Raw genomic sequence first — 25,072 nt, 5'->3', positions numbered from 1 at the left:
ATTAGAACATCATTCTCACCTCTTCATTCGGAAACAAACTTTAAAGAGTATTTATATGAGATTGTCAAAGTGAATAAGCCACCTTGGGTGGCTTTGCAATTTCATGCAACTTCATTTCTTAACAATAAAATGCACATCAAATTTCCCCCATTGGTGACCTGTGCTGTGCCATCTGTTTTGAGAGTACCCTGGATATTTCTCTTCTGTGATCACCTTAACCTGCTCATCAAGTGGCAAAACCTCTTGCCATTTCCCCCATATTCTAAAAATTTTATTGTGCCTAAGATGACACGGATTTTTAAAAATAACACATCATATTGAAAGGATAAAAGAAACTAAAGTTAAAATGTAAAGGACCAGGTATTGTAAAGTTTCTAAGCTGCACTCAAAGCCTGAAATTCCTGTAGCAGTTAAGACGATTCCCGGAACTGCCCATTAGATGTGTGTCGAAATCCCCCCTGACCCCTTAGCTGCTTAACCCTGACCACTTAGTTTCTTAACAACCTGGACACCATGCAGCTCTGCACGTATGCACCCCAGGGCCTAAACCAATCAGTTTGAATGTATACCCCGCCTTAGGACTGACCTATCACCCCTACCTGACCTGTTCCCGCCAATGAATGTGCTAATCATGTTTGAGAGTTGTTGTTTGATTTTCCCTCGCCTTATGATGATTTGCTCTGATGTATGCAAAGCCCCCGCCCTCCCCAAAAGGTGTACTTAAGCACTGCTTAACCCCTGCTCGGGGATCTGGGCTGCTCTCCCTCCTTGAGTGAGCACAGAGCCCCAGTGCGCTGGATCTTCAATAAACCCCAGTAGCTGTTGCATGAGGCAGTCTCTTGGAGGTCTCTTCGCTGGTCCTTTACAATATGCTTCAAAATAAAGAAAAAAAATCTATCAATTAAAACTTCAAGGTGACAAAGATTTTTAGAAGTCTTTTGATTTAAAAAATGACAATATTAAGGGTTGGGAGTACAGCTCAATGTCAGAGAACTTGCTTAGCATGCAAGAATCCCTGGATTTGATCCTTAGCACCACCCATACATAGCAAAAAGACAATACTTTATAATATAAAACCATATAAAATATGAAACTATATTAAATAAAGTTTTACAGAGTTTTTACTTAAAATTGAGATCTCAAAATAATGGAAAGAAGAGAAAATTTGCCTGTTATTGCAATCTGATGTATAATGTGGATTTTCTCAATTCAGTCATAATGCCAGAGCTCACCAACATATTGAAAAATAATTAATGAAAAAGTTGAAAAACTTTAAAAAATTATCTTATAGTAATGTAAAATAGTTATATTTTAAAGTATATATACACACACATTAAATACTTGAGTACACAAGTTACACGGCACACCAAAGTTCTTTGTGAAGTATTTAACAATAACTAATTATGAGAAAAGGGTAAACTTTGCAATCTTTTAGAACTTCTTCAAAATAGTGATCCTTTAATACATTTCGACTGCTGCCTAGTTAAACATTATGTTTCTGTCAAGTGGAAATTTGTCTGAATGAGGATGAAAGAACAAATATCAAAGCATATACATGTTTTTTTAGTTTCTGTATTTTACTAATTCAACAACTATTTAGCACCACCATGCCAAATAGTATAATGAACACAGAAATTACAGTTCATGTTATACTACCTGGCTCTAATGATACATTAGGCATGATTCTTGCTTTACAGATGGTTCCATATAATGAGAGAATCAAGAGTGCAAATAGGTTATTTAAAACATATAATATAAACTGGGTGTTGTGTCATACACTTGTAATCTCAGTGACTCTAGAGGCTGAGGCAGATGTATCACAAGTGTGAGGCCAGTCTCAACAACTTAGTGAAATAAAAAGGTTCAGAGATATAGCTCAGTGATAAAGTACCCTGGTTCAATCCTTGATACCATAAATAAATAAATAGATAGATAGATACAATAAAACAGATGAGATTGGACATAATGGCAGAAAAACAAGATAGTGAGAATATAAATACAGAGAAGACATTCTGGTTCCCCACTGGGAGGAGAAATATGCTAGACAAATATTCTTGGCTTCCAAGGTTCATAGCCTCTTGAAGGACTAAGATATGAAAAAACATAGCCTATTTAGGATCTCAGATAGTTTCTTCTGACTAAAGAATTATCATCACTTGAGGTGGAGAGCTAGAAAGTAGTATTGGAGGGACAATAGCAAACCAAATAAAGGTTTGCTACCAAGTCAAGGGATTGAATCTTTACCATGTTGGTTTAGTAGGGTTATTAAAGAAGTATAGTAAGAGAATGATCAGATTGCAAATATTTCCTAGAATCTTCAATTGCTGAGAGCCATTGCCAAGTAGGAATGACGCATGGCAATTTCTTTGTCAGCCTACCCCATGTTGCTTAGAGGAAGGACTCTCCATTATGGAAATGGGCTTGTCTTAGACTCAGGTCATTTGCAGTGACTTTGTATTGAAAGATGACCTTGCTCAAGGACCAGGGCGGATCCTGGTTTAGGGCGGATCCCGGTTTAGGGCGGTTCCAGGTTTAAGGTGTATCCTGCTGCCTCCAGGCACCTGCTCCTTGAGTTCCGGTTGAGTCCTCTTGGGATTCAGAGAGTATTTGGGATTCAGAGCCCCGTGGAGAGCGTGGATTTTGCCCAGAACCTGTGTGTACAGTTCGAGAATAAAGAGTTGCTGTTTGAATCTACAAGGTGTGAGTGGCTCATGATTTTGTGCCCAGCCAGACTACAGCATTCAATAATAGAATTTGACTCATCTCCTATAGCAATAGACCTTTGTTCAAAGAACAGATAAAATGTTAGTGATAATTTGTCATAGTATCATTTTCACCTTCATCATAAGAGTTACCTTATTGTCAAACAGGAGGATCCTTGCTCCAGAGCAGACTCAACAACTTAGCAAAATCCCTATCTCAAAATAAAAAGGGCTTGGAATGTGGCTCAATGGAGCATCCCTGGGTTCAATTCCTAGTACAAAAAAAAAAAAAAAAAAAAAAAAAAAAGAAGAAGAAGAAGAAGAAGAAGAAACCAGCAGGATATTAAGGGTTTAATAAGTACCAGGTATACCTCACTGTGCTTTACATCTCTCAACTCATTTGTTCTCCTCAACAGTCCGGTAAGGAAGCAGTATCCTCCTGAGGCTGCTTCTCCCATTTGACTGGTGTGGCAATTGGCTTTAAGAAATTAAGTAACTTGTCCATGTTCACATCCTTAGGAAATGTTGAAGTTGAGAGTCAAGGAATGAGCTCACAGCCTGAATTCAGAGCCTGTGCTCCAACTCTTGCTACTCAAGTGCAGTACACTCGCCAGAAGCATTGGTGTCATCTGTGAGCATGGACAATTTCAGGCCCCAACTTACCAGACCTGAATTTTAAAGACATCAGGTGATTTATGTGCATATGAAACTCTGAGAAGTGCAGCACACTATTTCTGTAACCGAGGCTTTTGGGGGCCTCATTTTGAGAGAAAAAATTTTAAATACCTTATGTTCCTATGATCCTTGTCATAGTTTTTCAGCCATCACCAGAGATTATACCTATATAACAGCAATAAATCTGGATAAAAATGAGAAAACTCACTGGATTTTTTTCTACAGAGTGAAGTGCTTATCATATATTATCCTTTCCAGTAGTGGCACCAGACTTGGAGGCTAAACAGCTCAAAAGACACATGATGAAGAGGAAGCACTGCTGTTTTTCTCAACAGATAAGTATCACTGGATATGTGGGGATTTTTCGGTGGCTCATGGACATGGTGTCACATGGCACAGACTGAGAACATAACTCCATTTTCAATTTCTTTTAGTCCTCTGAGCAACCATGATCAGGGATATTAGATACTGTTTATTTCTTGTACCAGTCTACTACCACTGTCTTTTTTTTTTTTTTTAAACAAGAAAGAAGTAGCTTTCGGACTATCAGTAATAACAAAGAAAGATTTTTACCATTGTTTTGGTTTTATTGCCTTTGAATTTATATTCTGTTTAAATTTGTAAAGTGATAGATTTGAAATTCCCTTTTAAGTACAGGTCAAGTTAAAAAACGGATCGATTTTTTAAAAAGAATTTTAAAAAAATAATAATATAGTTGATATACAGATATGGCAAAAACTGAAGGATGTTTAATACTGAAGATTAACGTCACTGATGTACAGAATTAGTTTTAAAATGAGAGAAATCTAAAAACATAAATCCATAACAGAATTCTAAGGAGTTTTGAGCAGTCCTAAGAATTCTTTTTAATCCACAGTGTCTTTTATTCCCCTTGGTTTGCAGTAAGGTCTTAATGATGCCCTTCTAGGAGGGCAGGTGGTCTGGGTCACCCTAGACTCACTACTCTTACCTCCAACCACTAGGACACCTGGCAGGAAGGAAGGACATGATGTAGTGACTACTTGAGATGGGGACACATATTTCCTTTTGACAGGAGCACAGATTTTTTCCTTTCTGGGAAGATCTCTAAAGACAGCAACTAGTGACTGCTCAGCTTGACCCCTACTATATTCCTGACCTTGTCCGTGTTGGAGGAGGACTAAGAAATTCCAGGATGAGACAGAGGAATAAGGCGTCTTATATAAAAGATCTTCATAAAAGAAAAGGTGCTCTACAAATGTTAATGACATAGATTAGTATTTTTATTCAAGGGAAACATTATCTTTTCCATCTACAGCTACAAAACAGTGAGGGAAAATTTGGATTCTAACTTACAATATTTTTTAAATCCAAAACACATAAAATAACAAGGAACTCTTTCTCAGAGGCACAAAGATCTATAAATCACTGTATTTTTTTTTTAATGCTGTGGAAAAGAAAAGATTACCTCTAAGTGCTTCAAATCCCAGCAGTGTTTTTAATGAACCAAGTTTGTTTTTAATCAATACTTAAGCTGTGTGGTTTTATTTTTTATTTTTTTATGGTGTTGCTTTTAGATTTCTGTGCTTGCAAAGAGATAATAGAAAATGTCATGCTTAAAAAAAGGAAGTGACTTTGATGCCACAAATCAATAGAAAGCATTGTTCAACTAAGTATGACAGATAAAAGTGAAGACAAATGCCATTTCCCGATATTTTAAGAAATCACCATTATGGTGCATTCTGTGCATGTGGACACTAGAAACAGTAGCCTTTGTGCCTGGAGCTTTAGGATGTTTGCAGAAATCTTTTCGGGTTAATATGAGTTGAGTATAATGCATTCCAGAACATTAAACCTGTCTTTAATTGTTAATCTCTTTTATTTGTCGACCGTTTTATTGTGTACAAAGAGCTTTTACCTCCCATTATATTGTTTAAATCTCACAAAAATCCTGACAGGCTGGCAAAGTGGGTTTTTATTATACTCATCCTACAGATGGAGAATTGGAGACTCAAAAATATTAACCAATTAGCCTAAGGTCATGCAGACTGGTAAATGGCAGAACACAATGAGTGCATAATTCATATGGAGGGTGAGGACAGAGAATCTGTCCTTATTTCCTAGTCAAAAATTTTGTAATGGTTCTCTTAAAGAAAAGAGTTTAAGAAAGGTTGTATTCAGTTTTAAACATAAAACTGATTAGATGCAAATTGAATTCTTTAAATCTAATGTAATCAATATTGACTTATTCAACTAATATTTATTGTGGGCTGACTGCATGCTTTTCATAGTTCTGACTTTGAGAGCACCATAGTAGCGATCCCGGAGTCTGAGGAGTTCACAGTGTACCTATGGCTAAGTGTTTTATTTGAGCCTTTACATCTAGTCTTCTTGTTGAGGGTTTTGACATTGTGCAGTCAAATTTAAAATGGATAAATTTGATGTAGCAATTCTATTTTAAGAATTTGCCATAAAGGATATCAGGCATATACACAAAGGGGCATATATTGGAACTTCTGGCAATTTTATGGTAATAAAAATAGGAGATAACATATTTTCATCAGTACAAGTTTAAATATATTATGATAAAAATCACAAATTTGAACTATTATGAATATTGATGTTGACTTGGTTGTTACGAATATTAAAAACTGTACATGTTATTTTTAACAAGTATATTAGAGAATATATTATGTTATCAAATTTCCATAATAAATTAGTATGTAAGGTTAGAGAGTTATCTGAAAAAATATGAGTGAAGTGTTAGCTTTTATCTCTGATAAGACTTTTACTCCCTTTTGCTTACTGTATGCTATTGCATTCATTCTTCATTATTTTATAATAAACATGTTGTATTTTATGGTTAAAAATAATAACATTTTATTTAAAATTCATTCACTGAAGATCAGTGGTTTAAAGAATCAAGGATATTGCTAGGGAAATTTTGAACCATGTCTTTTTTTTGTTTCTACATAGCTTTATTCTTTTTTTATTATTAATTTTTTATTTATATATGACAGCAGAAAGCATTATAATTCTGATTATACATATATGGCACAATTTTTCATATCTTCCTTTGTATACAAAGTATATTCATACCAATTCATGTCTTCATACATGTACTTTGGATAATGATGTGCATTCACATTCCACCATCATTTCTAACCCCATGCCCCCTCCTTTTCCCTCCCACCCCTCTGCCCTATCTAGAGTTCGTTTATTCCTCCTATGCTCCCCCTCCCTACCCCACTATGAAGCAGCCTCCTTATATCAGAGAAAACATTCAGCATTTGGTTTTTTGGGATTGACTAACTTCACTTAACATTATCTTCTCTAACTCCATCCATTTACCTGCAAATGCCATGATTTTATTCTCTTTTATTGCTGAGTAATATTCCATTGCATATATATGCCACATTTTTTAAAATTCATTCATCTATTGAAGGGCTTCTAGGTTGGCATCCTCGCCAACATTTATTGTTGTTTGTCTTCATAATAGTTGCCATTCTGACTGGAGTGAGATGAAATCTTAGAATGGTTTTGATTTGCTTTTCTCTAATTGGTAGTAATGATGAACATTTTTTCATATATTTGTTGATTGATTGTATATCATTTTCTGAGAAGTGTCTGTTCAGGTGTTTAACCCATTTATTGATTGGGTTATTTGGGTTTTTTTTTTTTTTGTGTGTGTGTGTACTTAGCTTTTTGAGTTCTTTATATCCCTAGAAATTAGTGCTCTATCTGATGTGTGAGGGGTAAAGATTTGCTCCCAAAATGTAGGCTCTCTATTCACCTCACTGATTGTTTACTTTGCTGAGAAGAAACATTTTAGTTTGAGTCCATCCCATTTATTGATTCTTTATTTTAATTCTTGAGCCAAAGAAATCTTATTAACGAAGTTGGGGCCCAATCCCATTCGATCAAGATTAGGGCTTACTTTTTCTTCTATTATCATTTGAATGTTTAGGCTTCAGTTTGCAGTGCTATGCCTATTTCGTTGCATGAACTGCTCCATATGGAACCTAAGTTGCTATAATTCTTCTATTTGAACTTGGTTATCTCATGGACCATGTTATATTCTCTCTGGCAGTTAGTTTATAGTAAAGTTTCTGAAAGGAATAAAACAGGCAGCTTCCTTTTTAGTCACTACCAGAACCATGCTAAATCCTCTGTGAAGTCCTTCAATTCAGGGTTTAAGAGGTCTATACTTCTTTGCAGGTAGAATTTTTTTTTTCCATAGCCACACAATTATTCTTTCCACACTCCACCTAAGGGCATAATTTCTTCCATTTTCTGAGACCCAGGCTTTACTTAGACAACAAAACCATTTTTGCTTTCCCTGCAATGTAAGTAGAAAAGACAACTTGTTTATGGGATGTCTTAATTCATAGAATTCATATTTCCTGAAGTTTGTTTTTTTTTTTTTTCCTTTGGGAATCTCTGAGTTTGGGGAGAAGAAATTCTAAACTTCTGTTCAGTAGAAACTTCTGCAGATTCTCATGTGCAGAATTTAGATTGTCAAAGGTGAAGCCTGTACCAGTCCTAATACTGGCTGAGTGAATTCTCCTATTGACCTGGTACAATATATTACAAGGATTGTCTACTCTATCAAGGCTCGGGATTGGAAAATAGGGACATAAATAAAATTGGAGGAACCATACTTTGACCTTCCAGTCTCAAGACACTGGTCAATAAAGCTCTTTCATTTTTCTTTTTAGAAGAGTCATGATAACAGTGAGGGGAAAATGGATGTCTGGTCTGAATTTCCAACTTCTCATCCAGATATCACAGGAAAGCAAGAAGGTGAAACTCCAAACCTTGGTTTTTGTGTTCCGAGAAAAGAAAATTTAAAGTCAGACACCAAGAGTCATGCAAGAGAACTTTATTATAAGTACAAGTAAAATGAAAGTGAAGTTAAAGTAAAAGCAAAGTGAGGCTTAAGCAGAGAGCTCTCTCAAGAGAGAGTGGGCTGTCTCTGAGTAGATAATGACAAAGGAGACAACACTATCTCCAAGTTTATTACTATTTGGTGTTTACCAGAACAGGGACCACCTTCTGTACTCTTTGCCAATCACGTGTTCAACTCTCCCTTCACAATGAACATGGAGTTTTCCACCGTAGTTGGTCCTCTCTGGAACTGTCATGTTGGCCATCCTATTTGGGGGGCTTCATCTACAAGCCAATCCCATGTTAATGTGGGCACTGGGGTCAATAGCTGGTCAGAAGTTACCTTAGTGTGCCTGCACTACTAAAGGAATCTTCCTTCCCAGGCAAATGGAGACACCTACAGCCATAATTGCTAGCTTCACATCAATATCAATGGACTCTGTCAAGAGTTAGTCCCATTAATCCTTTTCTCTTGATGTGTTTTACAAGTAGCTCCCTTGCTTTTGTTTTCTACAGATTAACTGCCACCATTTGATTTCTTAAGATAGTTTAAAGAAGGACCCTAAAGTAATTTAAAGAACACTTGTAACCTTGCCTGCATTTCTCTGCCCATTGCTAGCTACTACCTAACACAGGGAGTCATGGTCCTTTTGTCTACTGTCCTGATGTAAAGGTCTGTTTTGAGGCTGACTTCTCCATTCATTACATATGCATTCAATGGGACCTGGCAATCACAGCTTGCCTTCCTCATCAGGGCTGTTTAGCCTTATGGATACCCATAATCACCCATTTTAGAATGATATTGCCAAGCGTTTCTGTAAAGGGAGGGCAACATGGACTCATTAACACTGACCATTGGAGCTGCAATAAAGTGGGTTTGAGGGCCACACAGGCTCCTTACCAGAGTGCTAAACTCCACCAGTGATATCTGACATGTGCCCCACAGAGATGTAACCCCCCCCCCCACACACACACACACACACTTGTCATCTCTGCTGAGGCTGCCAACTGACATGTCTACCTTTCTGGAAAGGTATGCAAGCCAGGTTTCTTTGGCTGCTTCATAAAATACAACCTTAAAATACAACCTTAAGAATTAAAATGTTAATGGAAATTCTGATTTTTTTGGGGGGGGGAAGTAGTTTGCTGGGGTAAAACACTCAACCCAGGTCTGTCTAATCTGATAAAGTTACCACAATGATCTTTGCTGAACAAGTCATTACAATGATCCATGCTGATGTTTCTTCCTTGGTAAAATGGGACAGCACTTGTCCTTCCCCAGAAGATAGTTCTGACGCTATTTTCAAACTTTTACTATGAGTCAATTACTTGGCTATACCTTAGATTTTGTCTTTAGTGGAAAAACTCAAAGTAGTAAGCGAGGTAAATTGTCTTTTCAAAACCCAGATTTGTTAATCTTGGGAAATTGTGATCAAAATCATTAGCATTACTCAAGTAAGAGTGAGCACAAGTAGTATGGATATCCTGTTTACCAGAGTTCCTTAGAGAAATGGCCAATTCTAGAACTGTGTCAGTAAATATTCAAGATAAGCCTAGTGCATCTGTAATTTCAGAAATCACCACGGTACTAACACATACACGATGTGATAGGGCTGTGTCAAAGTGACCGTGAGCCAACTAAATGGGTTCCCAATAGCCACAGATAGAGCAATTTGATCGTGTTGTACTAGATGTTTTTTTTATCCAAAGTATAAAATGAATATCTTTGGATCTGTTTATGTAAATAAATGCATATATAAGTAAATGAAGTGGAATATACAAATTCCCCATGTAGAAATTTGTCAAATAATTTATGTAGACACTCCACCCTCAGGGAAGTGGGAAGTAACTCCCCACTCCTTTTGAGTGTGGACTGCACATAGTGACTTCAAAGAGTAAGTATGAAAACAGGCACAAAGAGTCACTTCGTAGTGAAGCAACCTAACCACACTAGCCCAGCCAGGTGGTCCTCAAGGTTAACATCAACAATGGTTAGGTTATGCTGACAGTAGGTAGCTGTGGTATAATGTGATGACAGTGGTCTTTAAAAACATACAGACTTTACCTGTCTAGTCTTTCTCCCCTGAAGCTACAACTGCAGTCCAGTAAGAAAAAAATAGCACACAGGTCCCTGTTGGGGGACATTTTACAAAAGAGTTGACAGTATTTCTCAAAACTATTGCGATCATTTATAAAAAGGAAAGTCTGAGAAACTGTCAGAGCCAAGAAGAGCCTAAGAAGACATGGCAGTTGCATGAAGATGGGATCTTGGAACAGAAAAAGATCTTTAGGGAAAAACTAAAGAAATCTGAATTAATTAGCTAATAACAAAATATCATTACTGGTTCATTAATTATAAGAAGGTACCATATTAATGAGAATTATTAATGATAGGGAAACTGGGTAATATGGAAACTATATTCTCTTTGCAATTTCTCTCTAATTTGGAACTGTTCTAATATAAAAATTAATTTAAAATCATAATAAGAGAACGATATCTTCCTCATTTATTTCTAACAGGGTTCATAACAATAAAATTATTCTTAATATCCTAAATAGCCCTAAAATATTTCTGACTCTTTAGAAGAAACCACCCAGAGGTAGATGCAAAAGTCTCCTACTATCCTTCAGGCTGGACTAGGATGCACCACTTTTTCTTAGAGAACACCTATTTTCATACTCAGAGTCATCAAAAATTATGTACTGATACTTGCCAAATGCCTAAAACTAAACATTTTAAAGGCAATAGCAATTGGGGCTTGCCTTTTTTTTTTTTTAAATAGGAACTCATAAGACCTAAGAAAAAAAGGCGGCAGGATTTAGAACTTTTGGAGTAAGGACCTAAGACAGAATAAAGAAATATATTCTAATGATACTATAGGATACTCACCCAAGGCTCTAAGTTTTATCTCAGAGTACAGTCTAACTTTCTATCTCTCCACTTGAATATACAAAACTTGGGTAAATGATCAGAGTTCTTGAGTAAAGAACTACATAAACCTTCATCAGAGTCCTGTGTGTGCTCAGAAAGGCTTGGGAATGGCAATGCTGGTGGTAATACTGCCCACCCAAACCTGTCTACATAATGGGCATCGTCTCCTGGTTGGTATTCCTGGACAGTGAGGTGTATCGGCTAAACATGATGCTACTGAAGTCATTGCAAGCCTGATTATTGTTCCTGTGTTGATAACCAGCTATACTTTATGGGCCAGAGAAGAAAGGGGCTTCTCAGACAATTTACAGCTTCTCTTGGAGGAAAGGTAATTAAGAACACCAAAGTCGTCATACTTTATTGTCTTTGGTTAATATTTCAAGTGTGTCCTTTTTCAGTAAAATGGCAGCATGTATCATCACTCTGGTAGTAAAAGTGAGCTGAATATGAAGAAAATAGCACTTACCCAAAGCCAAGGACAAGGAACCCTGGGCAGCATGGGCAGTGAGCCATCAGGGCAGCAGGGTGCTCAGTCAGTGATCAGCAGGGTGATCAGCAGTCAGGCAGCAGATCTTAGCTTGGAGACAGCAGGTGAAGAAAGAGATGTTGATGTTCAACTTTTATATACTTTGCTGAGTTTCCTCTCTCTTTCACTCAGAGACCTAGGTGTCCTTTTTGTGATGAGTCTTTTAGGTTGCAAACAAAAAGAATAATAGAGACTTTTTATAAGGACAGACAGGAGAAAGCAGCAACTTGGGGAAACCAACCAGGCCTTCCAGAGACTGGATATCTTGGAAGATGGAAGGTTGTTCAGGGAAGCTCACTGATTCTTTGTAATCAGGCATTGTCACAGGGTGTTCTATCAATCTATGATTTTGATGACTTTTGTTTTCTTTTGCTCACCCTTTAGGATTCTTGCAACCATAAATTCTTGTTTACTACTCAGCACTAGCTTGTAATGTTTTTCATAGTTTCTGCTTTCTCAAGTCTTTTGCAAAGACCATCAGATTCTCTCTGCCTGACTCAGTTAAATTACGAAGGAGACTTTGATTGATGTGAACTTTCAGAATCCAGTTCAAGAAATGCTTATTGGGCAGGGCTTTTAACTACACCAGACCCATGACCATCTATACTTTGGAAATGTCAGTGGGTATGGATGCCAGGAATGTGGAAAGCAGGACAGTGGAGGCTATTCCTGCAAGATACTGCAGCTAAAGAATTTCACATTGATTCCTGACTCCACAGAATGCACTTAGAGATTCCTTGTGGCTCAGAAAAGAAAGAAGCCTATAATATTCATATTATAGTCATCTGTAGGTAAAAGGGAAAATGCAAAGGTCCTGACTCTCACACACCACTTGCCTGGGAGGCCTTCCTAGGGCAGCAGTGGAAGTGACCATTTCCTTCAGAATTGCCTGTGAGTATGGCAGACATTTGGGTTATTTATTTATTTTCTCCTATCCCTAGCCATTCTTCTCTAAGCCAGAAATAATTCAATAATGAAATCATGAATGATTATGAAATTTGTCAAGAGTGAATGCCCAATGAGGTCCCAAAGGGGATTTTGTGATAGGTATTACAAGGAAACTTGGGAAATGGCCATGGTGGAATGTCTAAGGGCTGAGACTTGCCTGTGGGTGTGGCTGGGAAGGAGTGCCCAGGAACAGGCCCAGGGTGGGTTTCTCCTGTCACTTTAACCTGAATTTTTTCGGCTGTTTAATCATGTATTTTCCAATCATATATTTTATTGTCACGGGAAGTTTGTAGCTGGGCTCCTTTAACACCAAGCAAGTTCTCCAACAAGTCTTTCAGGCTTCTAAAAATAACACCATTTTTTTATCATTTAATATCAGTAATTATTAAACTACTACTTTTTCCACTTAAAATTTTTCTTTCAAATCCTCCTTTCCATATAAGTTTGATAGCTTCTGGTTGCGTGTGTCACTAATACTATTTGGTGTGCACTATTTGGAAATTTTTGATCTTTCAGTTAAAAAATACAAAAATAATAAAAACAAATGACATTCCATTATTACATAGTATAAATATTAAGATTATATTAAATTGTATTATACAAATTTGTCTTTTAAAGAAATTCCTTATCACGAGACTAGTTTCCCGTCGTATTTTACATTGAAAAACCAAAAAACCCAATCTGAAATTTGAAAGAAACTTACAAAAGAGCCAGAAGTTGTAGTTCTCTTCTGATTCCATCTAAAACATGCTCTACAAGATGAAGCAGAAAATGCGATGACAAATATGATACTATAAGATTATATACATATTGTATATACATACATACATATATTTCCAAGGTATAGTCTTCCTTTTTTATTCATAGTTAAAAGTAATCCTGAAAATATCATTGTATAATTTTTTTTTATTATTTACAAGGTATGCTGTGAAGTTTTTATGCTCTATGATGATAAACTTTTACTTTTCACATTGATCCTTCCATGGAGACATGAATCTCTTCTTTTTATTTCTCCTCTAAGACAGATTCTTATTTCACTGATGCTCAAAAATAATAAGAACCCCAGGCATCATAGTACTTACTAATCTATTTCTCTAAGTGTAGAACTGACCACAACTCAATATACATATCTGTATGTATATGTATAATCTTTTTCACTTCAAATATATATAAAATAATTCTTAAAATGAATACATATGAATCACATATGTATTCATTCATATGATTATCTACTGAAAATAGATAATAAGTGGTCTTAATGTTGTTTAAAGAAGAATACTTAGAACAATATTAATGATGTGGCTTGGAACATAAAAAGGATATTTGCAAAGTCTTGATGGCTGTGTTTTGTGTCTTGACTAGACAGAATATTTAAATGTGGTTGATTTAAATGGATGATCCACTTGAATTCTATACTTTCTAAAAAGCTCTTTCAACTAGTTCCTTATTATCAATGACAGCTAATCTTTACTTTATATCCTCAAGCACTTGTCAAAGGGCCAGAGACCATTCTAGGCTCAACCCCATAAGAGCTCCAGTTCTAAAATAGAAAACTGTCACTCAGTTCTATCATTTCACACTTGATGATCTCATTTATGCCCTCCTTTCTGTTCCCAGGGCCACCAACCTAGCTCAGAACCTCATGCTTTTCTCGTGGTGTTTTAGTGGCCTCTGACCTGAACTACGCCAGGTGGCTTACTCATGAATTCCAAATTCATGTCCTTCAGAGCCTGGTTTCCTGATCATGTCACTTGCTTACACATGCACTTAAAGTGATTACAAAATACAGGTAAGTACTTACTAAGTTCAATTTTGCCAGGAATTTTGCCAGGTCCTGCTAATATAAAGACAAAACAGAGATATTCATGGATTCTGAAGAGGGTAGGACAAGAACTTATGTAATATTTGCTATGTAGAATTTTAAAAAAATTAAATGCATAATCTTATGGCCATACTGATAAATATCTATATAAGTCACACAAACATTATATAGTCATACAGATAGAGCTAGGACATGTAGGTGGAAACCCAAGTGCATTCATTCTGTAAGAAAACAACATTGCATTTTATATGAACAATTAACTTCTTTTTTTTAAAGAGAGAGAGAGAGAGAATTTTAATATTTATTATTATTATTATTATTAGTTTTTGACGGACACAACATCTTTGTTTGTATGTGGTGCTGAGGATCGAACCCAGGCTGCACGCATGCCAGGCGAGCGCGCTACCGCTTGAGCCACATCCCCAGCCCAACAATTAACTTCTCATCTGAAACTTCATTCTATGCACATGACAAAAATGCACTAACACTTTGGACCCAATTCCCTTTTGCTCAAGTTGTGGTACAATCTTGAGGGAGTGTGTGTGGTCTCGCACGTTGCCTTACATGAGCAGGCATTCACTGAGTAGACTGTAACCATGTTGGGCCAATGTAGGTCTGTGGTTAGAAAAGCATGTTTTATTTCCTTCTACCATGTCATGTCAACTCTTGTCTGGAAGCCCTCTATTTTTTTTGTTACTCCTAATTCTGGGGCATCCCTATTGTCTTTAAGATAACTTTCTCAAGTATTTTGTTTATCCTTAAAACCCTCCCTCTTTCTCCAAAATGGCTACTAGGCTTTTACAAATCAAAGCTAAGAGGCTCCTTCTGTACTTTACTTTCCATTATTTCAGCAAGTCCTGAACAGCCCAGTGGCAAGAATAGAAGAGGAAGTGCATGGGGAAAGAGCAGAGCTGAGAGGTGGTGAGAGGAAAAGTACAAGGTAAAAATTATTTAATATTTTCTAACTTATTTTAGCCCTTATCCATGTAGAATAGACATTAGATCTATCCATATGTCTGACATATGTACCATAGAATATGTAATAGCTATATATTATGGCTAAAACACCATATCTGACCTCTGCATGCTATAGCAGGGGTTATGACAACAATACATCACTTTTAACTCTTTTTGGAACTGATAGGCTTAAGCAACATGTGCAGAAATGTGGACAGGCTCTCTGGCATGTACAGTTATTCTAAATGTTACTCATATTACATATGTCTGTCTGATTGCATTCAACAGTTCTGCTTCTCTTTGGCTGATGTTCTAGATGCTGTTCAAGGAGCCTTTTCAGAAACCCATAACCATACATGAAAGGCCAGTATTTAATTTTCAAACCAATATCAACTCTGGCATATTATGTTTGCCAGTTAACTATGATCAGAACTCTTTCAATTTTGATGTTCAACATTGCTCTCTAATCAGCCATGTAAAATAGATGATGGTGGTAATAATTCTTTTGTTTATTAGATACTAATTTTATTCCAGCTATAAATAAAATCATTTTATGTGAATTATTATTATTTTCATTTTTCATGGGGCTGGGAATTGAACCCAGGTTCTCACACATTGCTAAGCAAGCAATCCACCAGTGAGCTACACCACCAGCCCAAATTATTTTACTTAATTCACACAATGTACTATGACCTACCCCATTTTGTTATATATCCATTTTGTTGATAAAATATTAAGACTTATTTTTAAGAGAGAGGGGAGAGAGAGAGAGAGAGAGAGAGAGAGAGAGAGAGAGAGAGAGAGAGAGAGAGAGGAGAATTTTTCAATATTTATTTTTCAGCTTTCGGCGGATACAACATCCTTGTTTGTATGTGGTGCTGAGGATTGAACCCGGGCCGCACACATGCCAGGCGAGCGCACTACCGCTTGAGCCACATCCCCAGCCCAAAATATTAAGAATTAGATAAAATTCTTATTCAAAATGACTTAGCAAACTGTACTTTACCTTCTGACATTGGATTGAATGTCAAGTTTTGAGAGATTGCAAAAGAGGCAAATGGAAAGGAATAGGAGAATTAAATACTATGTTCTGTATGTTTTCTCCTCTATGCTGGCAAATTATAGTATGTAGATCCCTTGGAATTTTTCATATTAACAATACTATACATAGTATTTTGTATGTTGACTGGGGCTACTAACTATGCAACAAATACTAATTATTATTAAATTTTCATGCATGATTTAGGAGTAACTGTATTTGAAACAATAGATGTGCAAAGATTTTATTTGAAGTGTCAAGAATGTAGCATTAGCAAAGTTGAGAGATTGCCTTTCAAAAATGACTGGTGACCAGTGATATGACACCGATCAGCTTTATGATACCTACATTCTTTCTCCATCTCTATATGCTTCTTCAAGTAATCCATCAATTTTCCTTCATTTTCCTCTTTCTGTGCTTTATTTTCCAGGCCCTTAGCATTGGCTATAAGGTTGTATTTAAGAGCACTTCAGGAATTTTTCTTCTCATATGGAACCTTAGGGACTGAGCTTTCCCAACAAAATGTCAATGGAACATATATTTTTTTAACAGGTCTAGGATGAAAATTTGTAGAAGCACCCCCTACCCATTAAATTCTAAAATTCAAGAGAAAACATTTAAATTTTTTGGTTGGAAGTTTATTTTACCATGTCAAATCACTTTTCTCAGAATCAACTGTGTGTGAAGATATTTTTGATAAAGACCATGACTTGCTAGTAAAAATGTTTTATGATCTTAATTCCTTAAAAATGACCTTCCTGGGGCTGGGGTTGTGGCTCAGTGGTAGAGTGCTTGCCTAGTACATGCAAAGCCCTATTCAATCCTCAGCACCACATAAAAATTAATAAACAAAATAAAGGTATTGTGTCCAACTACAACTAAAAAAATGAATATATAAAAAAAGAAATGACCTTCCTTGCATTTCCATTAGAAGAGTTATGGCCCTCCTTGAATTTCTAGCTCCTAAAACAGTGCCTGGCACATAGCAGGTATTTAAAAAATTGGTTGAAGAAAAGATTAAGGATAAATAACAATTATAGAAAGGATAATAAACAATTATAATAATCACATAAGTAAATCACAACAATTACAATGTATGAATGAAAACTCCTTTTTTGAGCAATATACATATTGGCAGGGTTGAAACTCAGGTCTTAGCGATTTTGGGAAACTCACTATGAGAAATACATTCATACAGACCTCAAAAACAGCAGAAACACATACATATCTCATAGACACATGGCAAACCTAATTTAATCAGAAATGTAAATACTGGCCTCACTCTGGAAGTCTAATATTGATGGCACTGTGTACAAGTCCATAAGCCTCCAAAGAGGCCCCAAGTTACTTTTCAGAACTGCTTCACACCTTCAGAATGTCCCAGGAACATCATTTACAGAACTGTGTTAACGAGGCATAGGGAACAACTTCACGGATCACTGAGTTGGCTGCAGTTTCAGAACCTCTGCTGGTGCTGGGAGCTGCCCACTTCACAAATCATTTTTATTTTGCTTAAAACTTAATTTAATTGGCCTAAGGAATTTTCTTCTTAACAAGTCCTTTTTTTTCCTCTTAATTTTTAATTGACAATAACTGCACATATTTATGGGGTACAATATGATGTTTTGATAAATGTTTACAATGTGGAATGATTAAATCAGGCTAATTAAAAAATCCATCATCTTGAAAAAAATAAGAGGGGGAGAGAGAGTGAGTGAGTGTCCTAGAGATAAGCGTTAGCAGATTTTTTTTCCCCCACCCTGTTTCCAGGCATGTTTTAACTGGCCTACTTGAAATACTGTTAAGAAGCTTAGGGAGTGCATAATTATTATCTGAGAATTCTATGTTTATATATTTGGTTATAGCAAAGCACTTTAAACTTATAAAGAAGGACTCTGAATACCAGATGATTAATATTTCGCAAAAACAAAGAATAAATCGAGAAGCAAAGGAATTCATTATCGTTACTAAAATAAAATAACTAATGTGTAAATATGGGAAAGGTCATTGTATTCGGTTCTTGCATTATGCATAAAGAGAGGAGCCTTCTTTTGAAGTGTTTATTATAATGATTTGCCATGGGACTGAGTTATGAAATCATAGCAGATAATTAAAATGCAGAGTCTCTGAGATCTGTAGGTATGCACTAGTAAGCTTAAAACAGCCTAAGACACACCCTTGGCTATTTGTGAACATGCTTTATATTTAGAGAATAAAGGAATTAGCTGTTTGTGCATCATATTCTTAACTGAAAGCATACTTGCTGCAAAACAATTGCCATCTCAATATTCTTTGGTTTCTTCTGTGTAGAAAAAGGTTAGTGTGCAGGCTTTATCATGGGAGCGTTAATGTGGGCTCTGTAATGGAGCGTGGAATGGTGTAGTGATCTCATTAATAAGACTTGGAATCAAAGCACAGGAATCTACATTCTGGCTTTCCGCCTTCTGAGGGCATTTACTAATCTCCTTGAGCCACTGTTTCTTCATCTTTGAATGGTGGAAACCTCACAAAGTAGCTTTTGAGAAATTAAAAATAGTAAATCATGAAGATCATAAAAACGTAGTTAAACTTTGTCATTGTAAAGGACTAATGAGAGTGAGGTATTTTCAGGGACTGCAGAAATGAGGGTGGTTCTCAGGATCCTTGACAACTTCTACTTGACTTTTGCAGGATCTTTCAAATTTTAAAGGATGTTCATGCCAATGAATGTGGCTTTAGTTTCGGGTTTCTTTTCAGGGGTAAGGGTGCTAGGGATCGAACCCAGGGCCTTATGCATGTGGTTCAACCACTGAACTACATACCCAACCTTAGTTTTAGGATTTAATCTGATATTTTCATTAACTTTTTATCTTTTATAGGGTGAGGCAGATTTCCTAAGCATTTTATCATTTACTCTTAATATGATGCAAGAGATTTATGTGTGTTATTCCAATTTCTTTTTTAAGAAAATTTTTTGGCATAATTATCTTTTCTATTGACTATTTTATTTGGCTCAGTTAAGAGATTGCCACATTACTCAGTAGTCTAAAACTGACTATTCTGCTTGTATATATGCAAAGCATTGTAGGTAATAATTATATTGAAACTGGCATTAGTCACATAGGAGTGAAAATTACATTGACAGTCTGACTTGAGTCAAAATATCTTCTACGTGAAGTGATTATGAGATTTTGTTCTCCTCTTTATAACTTTTGTATCTTAGTTCCACAACTTTAGAGTAAGCGTGTAGTCATTTCTAGGACAGTTAGCTTTAAATATTGTTTATTTAGCTATTTATATACTTGGGAAGAGTAGAGTAGTTTTAGTTAAAAAGTGATTTTCTATATTTTTTAACAATATATGTCTTTACAGGTGGTTCAAGCATAACTAGGTTTTATAATTAAATATCTAGAGAAAATTAAATCCTTAGTTCTGACTTAGCTTTGTAACCTAAGGTAGTTAACTAATCTCTCTGATGCTCAATAGTTTTTCCCATCAACTAAGAAGAGGGATGATAGTACTTAGCCTAGCACAAAGATTTGTGGTGGAGATCAAATAATACTTAGATATTGGGCAAGGAAGAACTGTAAGCTTTTCAATAGCGTGCATACAGTTTTTCATAGCAATGGGTAAATTTATCACACTGGAAATATCATTAAATGCATTTTAATATGACAGATTTTCTTGTTCTTGAAATGCCTCAACTGAAGGAAAGGCCTCTGATTTCTAGTTGTGTCTTCTATACGTATTCTCAATGTACCTGTTACCACCATTTGGTTTTTGACCTCTCCTCAATCCTTATAATTTTAGAGGTTGGGATTTTCTAGTAATACCCTAATCTCTCTCTCCATACCTGTCTCATGAATCATATTCCTCACTGTGGGAAACTGTAACAGTATTTGCCCCATCACTCATGCCAGATGCATTACTTCCTTAACTCCTACCTCCAATTTGGTGTGGTTTACTAATCTCACTACTCAAAGGTTTCCCGAATACCTCTGTAGACAGCCTGTGTTGTAGGCTCTCTCACTCCGACTATTATAATAGCTTCTTCATTTTCCTTCTTCAGTCATCCTCCACCATTCTGGGAGAACCATCTTCCCTACACATTTTTTGGACTTTATTTGCTCCTGGCTTGTCATTTTTTTGATGACTTCCTGTACTTTACAAAACAAAGTACAAACTCCATATCACAGCAAGCTGATTTCCTGCTGCTTTCCCATATGCACCTCACACCATGCGTACAGGCCTGGTGGGACTTCCCTAAATAAAGCTTCAGCTCCAAAACTCTGTGCCTTTGTGTATGTCCTCTCCTTGAAATATTTCCTCTTCTTTTCCCTCCTACAGGCCTTGGAAAAGGCTGGCCTCAACTAGAGCTTCCTCTCTGGAGGCTTCCGGTGCCTGGGGGCTGTTTGAGGCCTAAGTTCCTCTGTGATTTTCAAGAATTCTTCACATTCTGAGACTACAGCCTCTAAGGTCCCATTATGTTCATTTTTCTCCTTCTGCATGAGGTTGAGCTTGTACTTCTCTGGTCTTTTTCTCTTAAGCAAACCAACAAACAAAAGTCTTTTTCAATGTTGTGGAGAGAATGAATTAGTGGTAACTCAGTTCAGTTTTTCTGCTTCCCATCCCTACAAAATGATAAGAGGAGGACAAGGCAAGGACAGAAATGGGCAGAAAGTGAAAGACTGGTGATAATACAGCTGCTATCTCTGAAGGAAAGAAACTTCTTACCCTCTTTGTTTTGAGCTTCAAAGAGATGCTTTTTGACTCATGTTATTTGTGACAAGTCAAGGCCTGTCCTCTTTTTTGTTCTTAAAGGATATTTGTAGACATTACCGTGCAATGAATAACATAGCACAATGATTTTTTTCTGAGGTTTCAAATTAATAAATGGCTTGTTTTCCATGTAAGTATTAAAAACTAGTGATTCTAACGATACTTCCCATTTTTGAACAATAGACTTATCTCTTTAGTGAGAGATCTTTTCATTCAATTAGATTATTATCCACATAATATAAAAATGTGTTTTGAAGGAAATGTATTTAAATCTTTTTTATTAAAAGTCAATAAAATTAAAATACCATTTTAGAAGAAAAAAATCTTTTGTTCATGCTAACTTGTTTGCCTATGATCTATCTATTTTTAAGCCTAAAACAAATCATCTAACTAATAAATTAATAAAACATAAAAGCAGCATTTTTTTTTTTATCAGAGAACCCTAATATACAATGGTGTGATCATATTCCTCAAGCTCAGGATTCATCCTGACAGGGAGCTAGTGTATCATATTGTCATGGCAACAGGATGTCTTCTTAGGTTTAAATTTGTTTGTGTTGCAGATCTATAACTTTAAAAGCTTATCCAGTGCTTTTACAGAACAATTTGTATTGCTTCCGAGGCTCATGCTGTATGCTAAAAATTCACGGTTATTTTACAAATGGTAATTTTGAGTGCTCTTTACTTTTGTTCTTTCTGTCTACCAAGTGTGCAGTTATCAGACTAAAATTGTTATGCCTGAGTGTTTTGTTCTGTCACTCGTGTTGCTTCAATATAGAACCGTGGGGGTAAAGATTTTCTTCCCTATATTTACAGTATGGAGACTCTGGATTTCTGTTTCAGATGTAAATACATAGATTCATTCTTTCACGGAGGCAAACATAAAATGAAAACCACGGATCTGTTTAACCTGCTGAATATTCAGAACTTGATAGGCTTGATATGTTGTTTCACAAAACCAAAACCTTGCAGCAATCTCATTTCCTTTTTGTATGGCAAAAAGACACTTTCCCTTGTTGAGAGATTCTCTGTAAGCAGTGAAGAAAAATAATGATCAATGGTCCTGTTCATTGCCTAGCAGAATGTCCTTGACACCTCTGGAATTGCAGCACAATGCTGACAGCTGGGCTCTCATTTGGAAGCAAGGAGCAGAGGGAGCCAGGGGAGTGGGAATCACAAAGGGTGGGGAGAGAGGGAGAAGAGGGAGGAAGGAGGGAGGAAAGAAGAGGGAGAAAAAGAAAGAGCCAGAAAGAGGGACAAAGAAAGAAGGATTTGTTGTTGTCTTTGCCCATTGTTAACCCCTTCGTGATAAAGGGGGAGATTTCCCACATCTCTGTGCATAGTGTTATTCCCTTCAGTGAAGCAAACTCTTTTTGTAAGCTTTGTTGTGAAAGAGGCACACAGATGAAGGTCATGGGGAGAGAGTGAATGAGGAAGGAAGGCAGCACCCATGAGGGTGTTAACCCTGTATGGAGGGGAAAGGCACAGGGAGGTTTTAAATATAATTAAGGTGGGAACTCTTCCATGTGCTGTCTTTTCCTATTGCCAGTTATTTGTCTGAGCGTACACAGGCGTGGCTGATGAAAAGACAAGGTGCAAGACGTTCAGCAGGTTTTTGAAATGCTCAGGTGTCTTCTGTTGTTTAAATTTTTTCCCCCTTCTTTCAGGGTACGATGTCAATCACAAGAGTTAAAAATCTTGGAGTTTGCACACTCATCTATCAATTTGCCACACATGCTAGCTTTTGTAATGTCTATTTTATTTTTGATCATTTGATTTTTTAAAAATTCAACTTTGGGATCAACTTGTAATTGGTATTTATAATGGCTTCTGAAATCCTTGGCAATATGCACTATAAAGCAAATGTGTAGTATTGTGTTAGATAAGAACAGAGAAATGACTCCAGGTTGGTCACCAAAAATTTGTCCTTCATTTTATTATGGGGAAATTGAGTGAGCTACTAATATCCCCGATGATAGCATAATATGTCCCACCGTGGAAAGATAGATAAAATACTTTGACATCACATTATGCCAGATGTTCCAAGGCATTATGTGCTCTAGGTCCTGGGTAGAGGATAGATTTTTGTTTTGTTTTAGCTAGTTCAAGCTTGGAACTGTTCATAATTATTAAAGACATCTCTCTTCTAGTCCGAGAGAATAAAAACTTGCTCTAAACATCCTACTTGTCCTAAGAAAATCTTTCTTGGTGATGAGACCATTATTTCACATGTTTCTGTTGGTATTATATACCATTTTACTAATTGTGTATCCTTGGAATATGTTTTCCAGAGCCAGATTTTCATCTGGGATGGGCTGGAGAAAAGATTCAGTCTTGTCAAGTGCTGCTGGGCCCCTCTCTAGACCTTCCCTGTATGCCCCACACTTGAACTAAAGGAAGACCAAGATCAAATTCGTGTGAAGGAGAGAGAATCATCACCTAGAGAAGAGACAGTTTCACTTCTTCAAAGACTGTATTCCTGTTCAGCCCAGTTGCAGGTAGTTGAATGGTAGACACCCAAAAGGCATGCCAAATCCCTGGAAAGATGAGATTAAGGATCTAGAGATGGAGTCATCTTGGATTGTCAGGTGAACCTTAAATCCAGCAGCAAGTGTCTGTGTGAGAGAAAGACGGGAGATTTGGGACACAGACAGATGAAGATGATAAACCTGTTGGCAGAGACTGCAGTGATATGGCCCCAAGTCCAAGAATGCAGTTGCCTCCAGCAGAGACGAGGACTAAAGCTGCATAGAGCCTCTAGAGAGAGCCCAGCAGCCTACAGCCTTGACTTCACACATTTGGCCTTCATAACTCTGAGCTGATACCTTTCTGTTTGATGCCACAAGTTTGTGGAGATTTATTGCAGCAGCCACAGGAAAGGAATACACAAGAGATCACGGGACCTCACAAACAATACAGGCGGCTACTGCTTCATAACCTGAGCAGAGTCCCAGCAGAGAGGAAAAGAGTGGGACAATGAGGACGCCACTGTAGTGGCCTTGGGTTATTCTTTTCTGCTGCTTCAGGCACTCTTCCTTGGCCCTGTGCTTGGTCCTGCTCCAAATGCACACAGTTTGGCATCAGCGACTTCTCGTTTATAGCCTCCCTTCTGCTATAGCATCTTTGACTTTGCCATCAATCTCAGATTTTTGTACTAATAAAATATAATTTCTTCTCCATAAAGTATTGTTTGTGTGTCTTAAAACAATCTGAGTTTTATTTTTTTTTAATGACACATTTTCCAATTTCTAGCCTTTTTTTCCAGGATAATTCTTAGTTTTACCAGGAACCAATCACAGAGGAATGCCAACCAAGCAGAATAGATAGGAAGGACTGGCTACTCAATGCTCTCTGCTGTTGCTGCTGTTTCCAGTGATCTGTGTACTCCCCCTCTCCCTGGTAATTATCAGTGCCTCTGATGACCAGCACCTGCTATCCTCCTAAAATCATTGCAGTCCTATTGAACAATGAGTTTCTTTCTTTCTAGCATTTTTCAGATCAAAAGCTATTAGGAGAGATTCTGATCAGGGAAAAATAGGAGATTGTGACTTGTCTTAATAGCAACAAATATAATTTCCAAAGCATCTCATGAGAAATAATTGACTTAGAAGAGATGGATTGCTTACTCATGTTTGCTTTCACATCCAGGGATAGAGATGTTACTGTAATTGTAGTGGTTTAAGAGGCTGGAAAAGGCTATAAACTATCAGGGCTTCTTTCCTTGTTACCATGTGATTTACAAAAACGAGATGGCAGAGCTTAGATATTAATATATGGCAGCTGATAAAATAACTCCATATTTTTCATTGTGTATATATACTATAGAGCCTGTTGATCAAAGATGGAC

The 25,072-nt window shown here is 36.7% G+C and overlaps 1 long non-coding RNA gene across 1 annotated transcript; it reads left to right on the top strand.

Annotated features, from left to right (window-relative positions):
- The first annotated feature begins 3,617 nt into the window (after positions 1–3,617).
- LOC110598674 (uncharacterized) lies at positions 3,618–24,391 on the top strand. The gene is made up of 4 exons (XR_013440436.1): positions 3,618–4,603; positions 14,267–14,438; positions 15,323–15,411; positions 23,517–24,391. It is a non-coding gene; the product is annotated as an uncharacterized LOC110598674 (long non-coding RNA).
- The last annotated feature ends 681 nt before the right edge of the window (positions 24,392–25,072 follow it).

This window comes from Ictidomys tridecemlineatus, chromosome 6 (genome assembly GCF_052094955.1).
Source record: "Ictidomys tridecemlineatus isolate mIctTri1 chromosome 6, mIctTri1.hap1, whole genome shotgun sequence".
In the NCBI taxonomy this organism is placed as follows: domain Eukaryota; kingdom Metazoa; phylum Chordata; class Mammalia; order Rodentia; family Sciuridae; genus Ictidomys; species Ictidomys tridecemlineatus.
Note: the sequence above shows the minus strand (reverse complement) of the source record. Positions and strands in the feature narration are given on the sequence as shown.